Source organism: Taudactylus pleione, unplaced genomic scaffold, assembly GCF_031769625.1.
Source record: "Taudactylus pleione unplaced genomic scaffold, aTauple2 ptg000189l, whole genome shotgun sequence".
NCBI classification, from domain to species: Eukaryota; Metazoa; Chordata; class Amphibia; order Anura; family Myobatrachidae; genus Taudactylus; species Taudactylus pleione.
Window position 1 is genome coordinate 8,957,210 of NW_028284591.1, and position 14,583 is coordinate 8,971,792.

The window sequence follows — 14,583 nt, forward strand, 5'->3', positions numbered from 1 at the left end:
GATACCTGCCTTGACACAGTGACAATATGGCGCAGTGCATGCGCAGAACTGCAGATGGCAGCCATCTTGATAAGGAATTAAAGTCTACCTGGCAGAACCAGCATGAAGTATGCACAGTAGAACTTGACATAAATGACCCCTGCTAACATATAAAGCCATTAACAAGAACTATTCACTTTTTCCAAAATATCTCTCCACTCAACCCCTCCGCACTGCGCAGGGTCTGAAATATCTCATCCACGCTCATTACCTGCTCCCATTCCTGTGTATGGAACTTTTATCAGTCTGCACCAACATTGTGTAATTTCAGAGGTTGCTCCGGGTGGCACGGCAGCAGCAATACTGGCTGCAGGGTGCCGCTTCTGTGATCAAGCCACGAGAAGCAAAGCCCCAATGCGGCAGTTAATGCTTATTCCTGCTCGCAACCTGCGGATGGAAATAATCTCTAATTGCTGCCTTGGGGCTTCACGTTTGTTGATCTCAGGTCCCTAATCGAATAGCTTCGGCCATTTTAGCCAGAAGAGACGAGGCCGTGGCTATTGGAATCTGCCCCATAAATTGCTGAATGTCCTGGAACTGCGCAATGGGCAGGGGGAATTCTATTCCTGCGACTAGGGGCGATATTGCCAACTCTGGAGCTGGCAGTGAGGTAAACTTCAGAACAGGGTCCTCCTTTATCTGTGTCAGTTTGTTTTATTAGAGTGCAGGTGTGTATTAAGAGAGGAGGGGGCCCGTGTTCACTCCCCGTCCGGGGACCACTCCTCTCTCCCAGCTGCCGTCAGCAAACTGACAGCAGCAGTAGACTCCGGGCACTTAGAGTGTGCCTGGAGTATACTGCACATGCGCAGGTCACAGGGAAAATGGCGCTGCAGCCATTTTCCCGGTGATTTCCTACTGAGCTTGCGCAAAAAGGCGTAAAAATGGCCGCAGCAACCATTTTCCTGGCGTTTTGTGTAAGCGCTACTGCGTGGTATTTCGGAGATGGGTGCAGACCTGTTAGAGTGTGTGTATAAAAGAGAGAGAGAGACGTTATGTGTGTATGTAACTATAAAGCACAATATTCTAGTGCTATATTAAATAATTATATTAATAATAATGATAACTGGATTCCTAGCAGCCAGTCACATGCCCTATTGCTTCTGAACATCCTGACAGGAGTACTCTCTGCGCATGCGCACACGTCTCCTTTTCTTCTCCCTTCCGTCAATCAAGCGCATTCCACGCCTTCCAGGGGGCGGAGCCTCCTCTTTTGATTGACATCCTCTCTCCAACAGCTTCTCTGGGAACGTCATCGTAATGTTCTCTCGCAAGGTTAAGACACGCCCCCAGATGGGCGGATCCTTCCCTGTGCCTCCCCCCTCCTCCTCTGTGCTATGAAAAAAAAAACGAAGCCGTGACGTAGCCGCTGGACGAGAAGAGAGGGGCGGTGCGGCTGAGGACTGACAGCTCGGCCGGCCAATCGCGCCACTCGATGGCCCTGCTTGCTCCAATGGGAGTGTTGCGGCCGAGGCGGCGGGGCGGAGCTGCGGGCCGGTGCGCGGTGGCGGCGGGGGACTGTGAGGAGATCTGAGTGCGGCGGCGACGGAGTCACAGCAGTAATAATATAATAATATAATAGTGCCGGCGGGCGGCCGAGCGGCCTCCAATACTCCCTCGCACCGTCCTCGTCGCTGCCTGTCTCCCTCCCCCGGCCGCCTAGGCCTCGCCGGGCTGAGGGTACGGCCTGGACCGCGGCCTACAGGTGGGTGACGGGAGCCCGCCCGAGCCGCGGCACATCCCGGGGCGCCAGGCCGGAGAGACGACGCGGCCTCCTCCCAGAGCCCTCCAGGTAACTGTTCTCACGGGCAGCTCGGAGTGCAAGCTCTGCTGCCCAGTCTCCTTCCCATGCTGAGGATCTTGCTGATGTGTGATTATTACCCTCCTCACCGGTGCTGTTTACATTCCGGGATCTCCCCTCCCCCCAGCTCTGGGTCTGACAGCCCCCCCTCCCTCATTATCTCACCAGGCTAGATTGCAAGCTCTTCAGCCTAGTCTCCTTTTCCTGCTGGGGACATACATATGATGTGTGATTATTACCCTCCTCAGTCCTGGCCAGTGCTGTTTACTTTCAGTGATCTCTGTAGCTCGTCCTCACCAGGCTAGATTGCAAGCTCTTCAGCCCAGTCTCATTCTCCTGCTGAGGATATATTTGTTATGTGATTATACATCCCATCCTCCGTCTGCACTGTATACATTCCTGGATCTCCTTTCCTCCAGCTCTGGTGTCTGACAGAACCCCCTCAGGTCTGGTAACTTGTTCTCATCAGGCTAGATTGCAAGCTCTTCAGCCCAGTTTCATTCTCCTGCTGAGGATATATTTGTTATGTGATTATACATCCCAACCCCCGTCTGCACTGTATACATTCCTGGATCTCCTTTTTCTCCAGCTCTGGTGTCTGACAGTTCCCCCTCAGGTCTGGTAACTTGTTCTCATCAGGCTAGATTGCAAGCTCTTCAGCTCAGTTTGATTATCAGCTAAGGGTATATCTGATATGCGATTATAACCTTCTACCCATCACTGTTTACATTACCGTTCTCCGCCTGTGTCTGGCAGTCTCTCCTGAGGACCCTGTAGCTTGCTCGCTCGGCTAGATTGCAAGCTCTTATGGTTAGAACCTGACTTTCCAGTGCGCTGTAGCACATGTAGCACTGAGGGTAAAGCTGATGTTTGAGTCTAACCCCAGCACTGTTTATTTTCCTGTATCTCACTTCCTCCAGCACTCTTTGTCTGCCAGTCCCCTTTAGGATCCGAGCTCGCTCTCTTCAGGCTAGATTGTAAGCTCTTCTCTTGTTGAGGGTATAGCAGGTATGTGATTATAACCTTATAAACCCCCCCCCCCCCCCCTCTCAGCACTGTTTATATTCTCGGATGTTCCTTTCTATAGCTGAGGGTCTGCCAGTTGCCTTTAGGATTCTGTAAATTGCCCTCATCGTGTTAGATTGCAAGCTCTTCTGTTTGCAAGCTATTTTCCCAGTGCAGTGTAGCACACGCATCGCTGAGGATATAGTTGATGCAGTGTTATAACTCTCTCCACATCGCTGTTTACATTCCTCCATCTCCCCTCCTCCAGCTCTGGGTCGCCTGTCCTCTCCAGTCTCTTGGCATAGCTCACAATAATCAGGCTGATCGCAAGCTTCTCTGCCTAGAATGTAATTTTCTTGTTATGTGTGCATCGTGCATGACTGAGGATGTAGCGGGGAAGCTTGTAATCCCCATTCACAGCACTGTTTACATTCTTCTATCTGGTCTCCCCCATTTATCTGCCTGATGGAATTACTGGGACCTCTCATAAGGCTGAATGGTCAGTCCTTGGTTTCAGAGTCGCATTGTAGTACTGTGTGTAAGACATGCATTGCTTGGCATCTTGCAGAGATACTATTCTAACGTACCCCTCCCCCCAGCACTGTTTACATTCCTGTATCTCCCCTCCTCCTGTTCCTGGGCTGGGGGACTCATTGGCAGTAAATGATCCAGCCTCAATCAATGAGTCTGCACGACTCAGTCTCCTAAATCATCCCCTCTATGTCCTGGGACAGTACCTGCACAGGTGATGCTCTGTGTTTATCATTTCCTACCAGGTAGGTGGATTTTATTCTAGGGTGATGTGTTTAGGGGGTTAATATCAGATTCAGCCCGTTAGATGTACTGGCAGAGGTTGAACATGTTATGGAAGCGTTCTTGCCATAATACTGAGCAAGACAGGTTTCTTTCTGGGTAACTTGCACAAATATAGGTTTTGTGGTGTATCCAGAAATGCGCCTTTCACGCCTGATCAGAGTCCCTGCGGAGCAGCACTAGTAAACATGACCTTCTGTGGCCTGAGGTTATAATAGGCTGTGTTGCTTTGTCCGTGATCTTCTTTTTCCCTTGTACATTGTTTGACTCCCTGTTAGTTTAAAAACCATGGGGTGTTACATGTGCCTGTTCCAACACCTTAATTACCAGTATTTTTTTACCTGCATGAAGCAGTAGAAACAAGCCAAGTTCTTTAGGGTTTGCAGTATCAGAATTATGTTTGATTAGTCTGGCCGCTGCCTTCTAAATGGATTCTAGGGACTTAGGGGTCTATTTAGCCTATAATATTTGCGGTCTATCACTTGGACCAAATAGTTTTGTAGTGTACATGCAAAACTTGAGTATGAACCATGGCGGGACTGCAGCAGATGTCTCCATATCTTCTGCGGTCCCACAATTTCCGACAGCATTTGCAACCCCCATAGGTCTATGGCAGGCATGGGGAACCTCAGGCCCGGGGGCCTTATAAGGTCCCCGGAATTATTTGTCCTGGCCCTCGGAGCTTTTTTCTGCTAGCCTCATCTGGCTAGCACAGTGCCTAGAATGGCACACTGCAGCCAGAATCTAGGCAGCAGTGCCGGCTGGAGCGTCTTTAGGACGCTTCAGACAGTCACACCGATGGCCTTACAGCTCCCCGGAGCATCCTCAAGATTGCTGTAATCACTGGCAATTGTGGTCCCGCCCTGTGTGACATCACATGGAGTGGGCGTGTCATGCACCGTCCCCGCACATAATCTTGTATATACCAAAAAGGCCCTCGGCAGAAAAAAGGTTCTCCACCCCTGGTCTATGGGAACTTTAATACTGTCAGATTTACCAAGCTCCGGAATACTTTGCATTCTCTTTTTAGATTGTGTTAGTCTGTTGTAACTTATGGGCTACTCTCCGCACAATTTTTTCGGGAGAAGGATCCGTAGAATCCCTCCCCTCTGGTACTTTGCTCCGACATGTACTGGCCGTCATCTGCACATGCTCATCTGGCCGAATTAGTAAGTAAAGCGATTACTTTATTTGTACTTCTCACCGGGTTGGCCTCCTATCGGAGCCCTTGTAACGGCGACTCAGTAGTAATACATTTAGGTGAATAAGGAGTCGTTATTGCCGTAAATTGCTGCAGTAAGGAATCCTTTATTATCAGGGGCCGGCGGCATCTATTAATAAATATGCCCCGATTCTGACTAGCAACGAGAGAATTGCACGAGTCCATGCGGGAGATTGTGAGTGCATGTGTATAAGTTTCTGCTGTACTTTGTGTGAGGTACGAACGTGTTCTGGAGAGAGACGGCCGCTGAAGGGGTAGTTGGGTAAGCAGTGTAAGAACTGGATAGGACGGTGTACTGACATGCGAGAAAATTCTCAAAAGTAAGAAACTTTTGATAATGTTTTCATTAATTCTAGGAGAATTTCTGAAGGCGGTTTTATGTGTTTCCTTTTGCTTTCAAAGGCCCCCTTACCTCGATTTCCGTTTAACACCCACAACCATGTCATTGTCATCATTGTAAAGTGCTGTGGCGTATGCAGGCGCTCTATAAGTAACGGTAATAATTTCCTATTTGTGATGTTTGTGGTTGATGTCGAGAAGAAAGAGTAACTGGAACCATTCTGATCAGGGACTGTTCTCAGGGTGTTCTTGAAATGTGGGATTGCCCAATCAGGGCAGGGTGTGGAGATCTGAGATACCTGGCGAATTGGGAGCTTTGCTTAGTGTGCAACGAGGTGACTAGATAAAGACGGAGGATGATAGATTGACCGTAAAAAGATCAACAATCAATTGGTCGACATGGGAAAGGTCGACACAAAAATGGTCAACTATTTTTTTTATTTTTTTTTTTGTGTTCGGTACTTACCAGAGGGTTAGGCTTTAGGAAGGACGGTCAGGGTTAGTCACTTACCCAACGGTTAGGTATAGGCATTTACCCCGACCGTTAAGGTTAGGTACTAGGAAGGATGTTAGAAATGAGAAGACCAGGCGTAAGGGTAATTAAGGAATGTCTTGTGGGAGATTACAACAATGCGCACAGGGGAGAAGGTGAATATATGGGTACCTGTACTCCAAAACAGGTAGGAGCGAAAGTAAAGGAATAAACAGGTGAGAGGACTGTGATCGTCTTGCTTGGGGAGAATATGGTTTCAACCCTGTCTGGTTCCGGGCCTGGAGGGTCGGCTGGAGTGGAGACCACCCTGTGGAAGGGCTGCTGGTGAGGCCGTGTCTGATTGTGTGACCAGCGGTTGTGTTATTGGCTGAGGTTGAGGTGGTTTGAGAGGAAGAGGTCATGGCTGGAGGTTAGCATGTTACAGACAGAGCATGCATCCCATACAGCACATTTAAAGGGTCTTCAAAGTGGCGGAAGACTAATTCTGTTTCTCTATAATGCACTGATTCAGAACTGAGAGGGAGAGAAGCTAATTGTACGATTACAGGTATCTTATTTTGTTAAGACGGGTCATTTAATTCTTCTAGTTCCCTACTGACAGATCCATGTTATTCAAGGCCTACAGAATTGTACAGTACATCTATCCTCCGTGCGCTACAAGTCGTGTTACACATACCGCGTGAGCCCTGTGCAACTCTGTAGCGCTGAGCGTATTTTTGTGCGAATTTTCCTTTCAAATGAGTCTGATTCGCAGAGTGATGTGAATAGGAGAACAGGACGCACATGCGGCTTCTGCTGATTAAAATGATATGCGTCATGCCTATATTCCGTGTGCGGGTGTATCTGCATGCGAAACGCTGCGTTACGGTGTTAGTGGCTGTGACGCTGTAACGTAGCATTTCGCATGCAGGTAGAACTGCAGCCGCACACAGAATATAGGCAGCAGCACATCATTCTAATCAGCAGAAGCTGCTTGTGAGTCCTAGCCCCATAACTCTGCGTATAAGACGCATTTTAAAGGGAAAAAGTTGCAGGGAAATACGCCCAGCGCACCTGAAGCACGCCATGGCATGTTTAACGCGCAAGCAGGCTAGATGTATGTGGACACATCTGTAGTCACTAAATCCATCCTATTAGCAAACGTTTTAACTCTTCTCTGTACTGGATTGGCAAATCTGTTGGTAAATCTCTGCCTTTCGGTCTTTTAACACTAGGGGCCTGATTCAGACCCACTCGCGAGCGGCTGTCCGCTCGCAAGTGGGTCGATGTTATGCACTGAGCATGCGCACGACGGAGGGAGCTCCGTCGTGCGCATGCGCCAGACGCGACGAGCGAAGGAAAGTCCTTCGCTCGTTGTGTCCGATCAAAGGGGGCGTGCTGTCAATGTTGATTGACAGCACGCCCCCTTTGGTGGGCGTGCCGGGGGCGTGCCTCCCTGACGGGGGCGTTCCCACGGGAACGCCTCCCGTCAGAAGCCGGCCCACTGACATCACTAGTGATGTCAGTGGGAGTGATTTTGGCTCTGATAGAGCCAAAATCACTCCGGAGCTTGCGGTTGAAAACCTCAACCGCAGGCTCCGGCTCGCAATTTCGATGGTCGCGATGGTCTCGACCATCGCGGCCATCAAAAAGCACGCTCGTATAGCCTGTGGGTGGTGACCCACAGCTATACGAGCGTCCAGGAGGACGCTCCATGAAAATGGAGCCCAGCCCTCATTCAGAGCGTGCGCTCTGCTCAGAGCGTACGGCTCTGAATGAGGGCCTAGGTTTGTTGTGCAAGTACGTTGCGGCTCAAACAGGAAAAGTCCATTTCTGTTTTGCTTTTTACTTTAAGCGATATTAATTATACGTTTCAGTGGCCCACGTTTTATTATGTGGCATCGTATTCCCCCGACACAAATGTATACAGTGTTTTTATGCAATCATAGCGTTGCAAAAACATTTTTGAGTCTATTCCTACAAAGGATGGAAGTTCTGAATGCTCTTCTTTGGTTCCTCGGTAAAAGATATTTGAATACTTGAAGTTGTGCCATAAGAAATGCCCCTGGCAACTGCGATTAAATTCACTTCAGTATTTTGTTTAAGCTTGCAATATTCATGTATTATCCAGCTGTTCAGTAACCTGAGAATAGCCAATATTATGCGGGAGCAGGAGAAATGTTTAGAAAGACAGGGGCTCCTTTTTAAATTGTATTAGATCTCTGTAAAGTCCCGGACATGCTGCGTAGTAGGTGCCATACCTGTGTTTCATGCTGCTATTTATAGTGTGGGGCATAGTATTGGGCAGCACCAGTGGTGTAGTGCTTAGCACAGTCCTGAGGCCTTGAGTTCAATTTCCGCCCAAGGCCTTATCTGTCTAGAGCAGGGGTCTTCGACCTTGGCCCTCCAGCTGCTGTGGAACTACACATCCCAGCTTGCACTGCCATAGTTTTAGCATGCTGTTATATCAAAAAGGTGGCAGTGCACGCTGGGATGTGTAGTTCCACAACAGCTGGTGGGCCAAGGTTGAAGACCCCTGGTCTAGAGTTTGGATGTTCTCCCCGCGTTTGCGTAGCTTTCCCCTGGGTGCTCCGTTTTCTTCCCACATACCAAAAACACACTGGTAGGTTAATTGGCTTCTGATAAAAAAAAAAATTAACGTGTGTGTGTGTGTGTGTGTACATGTGGTAGGGAATATAGTGGTCTATGTACTAAGGCCCTCATTCAGAGCCACTCGCTATTTGCGGTCGTTCGTTCAGAAAAAGGGGGTGGCTATTCAAATGAACCGTTCGCTCTTTGCGGTCTGTTGCCGCCTCCATGTCTGAACGAGCGAGCAAAACATACGCTCGTTTATTTGATAAAAACGCCCCCTGGCCGCTCGCATCATACGTCATGTCCGCTATTTATTAGATTAATCGAGTACATCGAACAGCGTATGAACTGCTCGCTATTCTTGTGGTTGGTTTTTTCAACCACAATATTGCGAGCAGTTCTGACTATAAAATAACCCAGTGACGTGGTGAATGACGCTGCTGTATTAATTATGCACACCCATAAAACGCCCGTTTTGACCTTTAAGCACGCCTGCGTTCGGATCTCCACTCCCCATTTTCAAACACCTTCCCCTGTTACCACCCACATACGCCTCATTCTGTCACTCAAAATAGCAGGCATTCGCTATATTGCGAGCACATGAATTTCGGCCGCACTGACTGGTTCGCGCATGCGTATAACGATCCGTACGCATGCGCAGATGTGCGAACATCGCTCGGAACGAGCGTACTGCCGCTAGCGAGTGGCTCTGAATGAGGGCCTAAGTCATGGAGATAAAGTACCAACCAATCGGCTCCTGTCATTTTTCAAACACCTCTTGTAAAGTGACAGGAGTTGGTTGGTACTTTATCTCTCTCCAAGGCTCAGTACCTGGACCCAATAGAGGGCCTGATTCAGAGATGGGCGCTAATGCAATTTTTATGCAGATTCAGCGATTGTTTGCCATTGTGTATGCATCGCCGTGCACATGCGCAAAGGCAGCTCTGCGATCGCACTTGCCGCGGAGACCCAACGCAGAGTGATTGACAGGAAGTGAGCGTTTGGGGGTGTTGGCGGGGGGGTGGCAGGCAACATGGAGGCGCTCCTGGCCATTTGTACGCCGTTACATTGGCGTTAATAAATAAGCCACTGCGATTGCATACGCAGCATGATGGCTCCCTGCGTGTCAGTAATGGTGTTCGAGTTTGCGGCCGGTCAGACCAGCCGCAAAGGGCAAAATGGGCGCTCGATGTTACCGATGTTTACGCTGGTAAGCGACGGCCTTACGTAGGTAAGGCACTAGGCGTCCGTATGCACGGATAAACATTTGAACCATAAGCATATTTTTGCAGCTGCGTTCAGTACGATATCGCAGCTGCAAATGCATTAGCCTCCATCTCTGAATCATGCCCGGAGTGCAAGCGCTTCCGGGGCAGCGACTGATGTGGATGTCTGATATATTCTCCAACTTAAGTGGTTTTAGTCGGACTTAATTAATTGAATAGCTCCAGAAACTCCTTCCCGGGGCTATTCCACATCGCGCTTAGTAATAAAACCCAGGGAGAGCATATTCTTCACACCAGATTATTACTTGAGCCTCTGTTCCTCCAGATTTGATCAGATATTTCGTGCTCCCCCTGTTAAGTTCTCCTGTGTACATATTGGGCAGTATTCGATTGTATCGCCCCCCTACGCACCCGACAGAAGCTATTTAATTGTTGCTTCTGTCAGGCACGATCAGCTGCCGGCGCACCATTTCAGCTCGCAGCCCCAGGGGGGTGCGAGTTGAAATGGGCGAAAAGTGACCTGTTTTGGGCACCCAAACAGCACTTTTCGCGATCACGCCCAGCACTTTGGTCGGGGGCAGCCATTTTACGCGGCTAAACACGACATCTTTGGGCGCGATCAACGCGAAAATCTGTAACACTAGGATAGCGCCCCGCTATCTCCCGTCACTTTAGACGGGAGATCGGGCGTGCTCTAACAATTGAATACCACCCCTAGTGTTATATACAGAAGATGTGTCCATCTGTAGCAGCGCATGTAAAAATCTGCTCTAAAGTCATTTCACCTTATCAGACCTGCAATATAAAACCTTTTATTATGTGTTCTAGAAGCCACGTTTCCTCTCTATCTCCTAAGGTTCATTTCCATATTGAAAAATGTATTTTTGCTTGTGTGTGTTGGTTCTTCTATACCACATTAAGAAGTGCATCATGGACCTATTTAGTACAAAAATCGAAATTCTTGAATTCACATCACTCTAGATGAGCTTGAAAAGTGACAGACATCTTATGATGATTTTAATTAATTTTTCTCTTCGTTTTCCTTTGTCATGTGCTTACCTTGCGCTTTTGGCACATTATTTAAATTTGTTCTATTTTTAATTAACTTTTCAAGCTTTTTATCCAACATGACACCCTCCCGCTTCCACCCCAAGTAGCAAATCTGTGGAGGAGAAGTGATGGGGATAACCCCCGTTTCGGAGCATTCACCCCTCCCATGATTGCTGTAGTTTTTATTGTCCCAATGTGGGCAATTGGGAGCTGGTCAGTTTCTTAAAACAACGGGGCTCCCCTTTTACTGGTTGAGTCCACAGGCATTACCTCCTATTATAGGCGGTGATTCCCCGTAAGCTCTGGACCCCTGCCGTGCTGCTAATTGGGGAATACATGTCATTTTAGGTTTCTGGGTTTTTTCCGTTAATGCTCTGTGGCTATATGCACTGAATTATTGTCATTGACCTTCTATGAATGAGATGATGATGATTATTATTAGTGCATAAAGAATGTTTTCAGGACTAGACAGATTGAAAGTCAATAGCTTGGGCCAGAATGTGAGCCAGCAATGATTAGAAATGATTTGCAGAGTTCACAGGTTTGATTTAGTTTAGGGGCGAGTGGGGCGAAGTGCACATATGAAGGCAGCACCTCGTCTCGCCCCATCTCATACCAGACTTGCAGATTTTTGTTGCTTCTCAGCCAAGGCAGTGGGCTCACTCACAATTTTGCCTAAGAACACAGCCATGAATACAGAATGGTACCAACACATCCTCCAAGAGCAACTTCTCCCAACCGTTCAAGAACAGTTTGGTGATGAACAATTCCCTTTCCAGCATGATTGAGCACCTTGCCATAAGGCAAAAGTGATAACTAAGTGATTCAGGGAACAAAACATCAAAATTTTGGGTCCATGGCCAGGAAACTCCCCAGACCTTAATCCCATTGAGAACTTGTGGTCAATCCTCGGGTGGACAAACAAAACCCCACAAATTCTAACAAACTCCAAGCATTGATTAGGTAAGAATGTGCGGCCATCAGTCAGTATGTGGCCCAGAAGCTGAGTGATAGCATGCCAGGACGAATTGCCGAGGTCTTGAAAAAGAAGGGTCAACCCTGCAAATATTAACTCTTTGCATAAACTTAATGTAATTGTCACTAAAAGCCTTTGACACTTATGAAATGCCTGTAATTATATGACAGTATACCATAGTAACATCTGACAAAAAGGTCTAAAAACACTGAAGCAGCAAACTTTGTGAAAACCAATACTTGTGTAATTCTCAGAGCTTTTGGCCATGGCTGTACTGGCAATATACAAATGACCTGGTTTAGCAATGTCTGTGTGGGCCAGAAAACAACTGCAATACCCAATATCCAATCGGAATCATTCAGGTACATATAACCGCTGGATCGGGTCCAATTTGGCTTGCCACGTGTTGGGCCAGACTGGACATTGATCTGGCCACTCAGCACTTGGGTCAAGTATTTGGCCAGTTCAGAAGGATACAAAAACCTTAGTCTAAGTGCATGGATCTCTGTATGAGACCTCATTAACCCTATTGTTGCTAAGCGTGACTCCGGCTATCTGTTTCCTATGCTGCCCCAGGCACGGTGTGACAGTCCCTGTTGTTTAAATGATGATTATTCAACATCTGGAGACACTGGGGGCAATTCAATTCAGAGTGCTGTTTGGGTGACAAAATGATTTCTTCTCGCACCCATGTGAGGATGCTGGGAGTAATCCAACTAAAGTGCCGGCCGCGAGGCTGTTCTCTCCCTCGTGGCCGGCGCTTTAGTCAGAAAATGCCAGTTCTCGCGACTAAACATCCAGGTTAAGTCACAAGAACCGGCATTCTCTGACTTAAGTAATTGTAGTCGGACTAAACTGCGAGGTGAATTGAATAGTTCTGGGACCAACTTCCCAGCGACAGTCACCTGGCTCCAAATTGATTCGCCCCTGTTCCATTAGGCTCAATGAAGAACGGAGGAAAAAAATATCTCAGCAGCAATTAAGCGAAAACTGGCATTCTGACCTCCGCATATAAACCCCTGGGGTAACTAGTGTTACTGGTTTTTTTTTTTCCCTGTAGGTATATTTTACTGGATTGTGATCCATATAGGTGCAGATGGGTGCTAGAGGATTAGTAGGTTAATTATATGTTCACTTTCAAGGAACGCCAGACTCAAAATGATTTAACGATAAACTGACAACGGACGTGTGCATTCGTATCCAGACTTGTTGCTGGAACACTTTTAATATTTTACTTTTCTTGTATCTGCCAATCCTATAACCCAGCTGGTTTGCAGTTTGCATAATCCTCACCCCTGAAACATTTGGCACAGCCTTGGTACTGTGTTCAGAGCTGACATGTAGTACCAATAAATTGATGCAGGCATCTATGAAGCATACTGTTATTTCTGCCAGTGCTCTCATATAACCGATGGGTTTAAGTCTTTCAGCACCTAGAAACTTACTCTGCACTTGTATTTATTAATGCTGAAGGGAGTTGCCAGGCCACCTTCTTGACTTGGATAGCCCAAAGTATCACTTACAGACTTGGAAACTGATGCAGAGTGATATTCATGTTGGTGTAGTTCATCTTGCATGAATTTAGTTGGCGGATGCCTGTAAAACTAGTTGCACGCCATGTATGCACCTGTACGGATTTTCACAAATCTGGCACTTGGCGTTGCGAAGAGGGAAGGAGCATTCTAGCGTGGCAGAGTAACAAGGGCGCGTACGCACAATTGCGAACACATGCATAAGGACACAAACTCATACGGCTGAGAAAGCCGTATTATTTTCAGGTGGTCGGGCAGGTGTGAATAGCGAATGATGATGACTGTTATTGCCATTAGCCAATCACCTGATATTGGCTGTTTGAGAACTCACAGCTGACTCTATAGCGCTTGCTTTGTTGCTTGGGTATGTTTTGTGCTTTTGAGTGTATGTATAACCAGATGATTATTGTTTTTTTTTTTTCTTGTTTTTGAGATGGGTTGTTTTCTTTTTCTGATGTATTATAAGTTATCGAGGTCTTATAGCGAATGGGTATTGTCAACAAATGGCTATAAAGTTGAGTACCTCTAGGGCCCAAATCATCAGAGAAAGTAGATTTAGTAACTTTGTTGTTATTTAAGCCCCTTTCATACTTTGGCGTACCCTCATTTTATTCAGCCACAAGAGCTCTGCAGAACGTGTATAATTACTGTAGCGTAACGGCGGCTGAAGTTCAACTTTTTTACCACGTTGCTTATAAAAATGATTTGCGTTCCCACCACATCCGCTTTCCGGCATTTCCTTTCCGTCGCCCTGTGTGAAATAAAAATCCTAACCGGTAAATTCACCGTCTTCTGTGAGACTGATCCCTTGAAAAGTCGTTTTTTTTTTTTTTTTTTTTTTATATATATATTTTTGTGTTTGATGGTGTTGCCAGTTTAAGTATTATTCAGTTCTCAGTGTTTCCACTTATGACCTCATTCACTTTTCTAGTACAAATGGAATGATTGCTTTTTGTAGCGCTCTGCCTTCGGTTCCTACAACCACAGAAAGATCACGCCATTGACGGCGAATAGATTGTGAGAGGACGAGACTGTGTGTACGAGCTCTGATGGTAACGATGTGTTGGTTATAACTGTATGACAGAGGAAGGGGGGATCATGGATGTATTAATGAAGGCTGTATCTAAAATGGGACAATTGTAACATGCCGAGCTCCATTCAGTGTGCTACTTGGGAAAAAAGTGGGTGTGCTTTTGAAACCAGATTGTTCCAAATAAATTTGTAATTCTCTCCCGTACTTTTTATAATGCACCCTTGTAGTTTTATGGTGGTTTTTGTTGTAAAAAAGTGTTTTCAGTGAGAGAAGGGCTCCACATTTACAGCCTTGCAGTGACTTGGGGGTCTTCAACCTTGGCCCTCCAGCTGCTGTGGAACTACACATCCCAGCATGCACTGCCACCTTTTTGATATAACAGCTTGCTAAAACTATATCAGTGCATGCTGGGATGTGTAGTTCCATAGCAACTGGAGGGCCAAGGTTTGAAGACCCCTGTACTAAGCCATGGAGAGAGATAAAGTG

At 47.1% G+C, this 14,583-nt stretch overlaps 1 protein-coding gene across 2 annotated transcripts in view; it reads left to right on the forward strand.

The window, feature by feature from the left end:
* Positions 1–1,479: 1,479 nt before the first annotated feature.
* SMAD2 (SMAD family member 2) overlaps positions 1,480–14,583 on the forward strand; it is a 57,714-nt gene continuing 44,610 nt past the window's right edge. Inside the window, exon 1 of one of the 2 annotated variants that reach the window (XM_088476493.1) lies at positions 1,480–1,828. The gene's annotated coding sequence lies outside the window, so the exon portion shown is untranslated. The remainder of the gene's footprint in view (positions 1,829–14,583) is intronic. The other variant, XM_088476494.1, reaches the window with a different exon arrangement.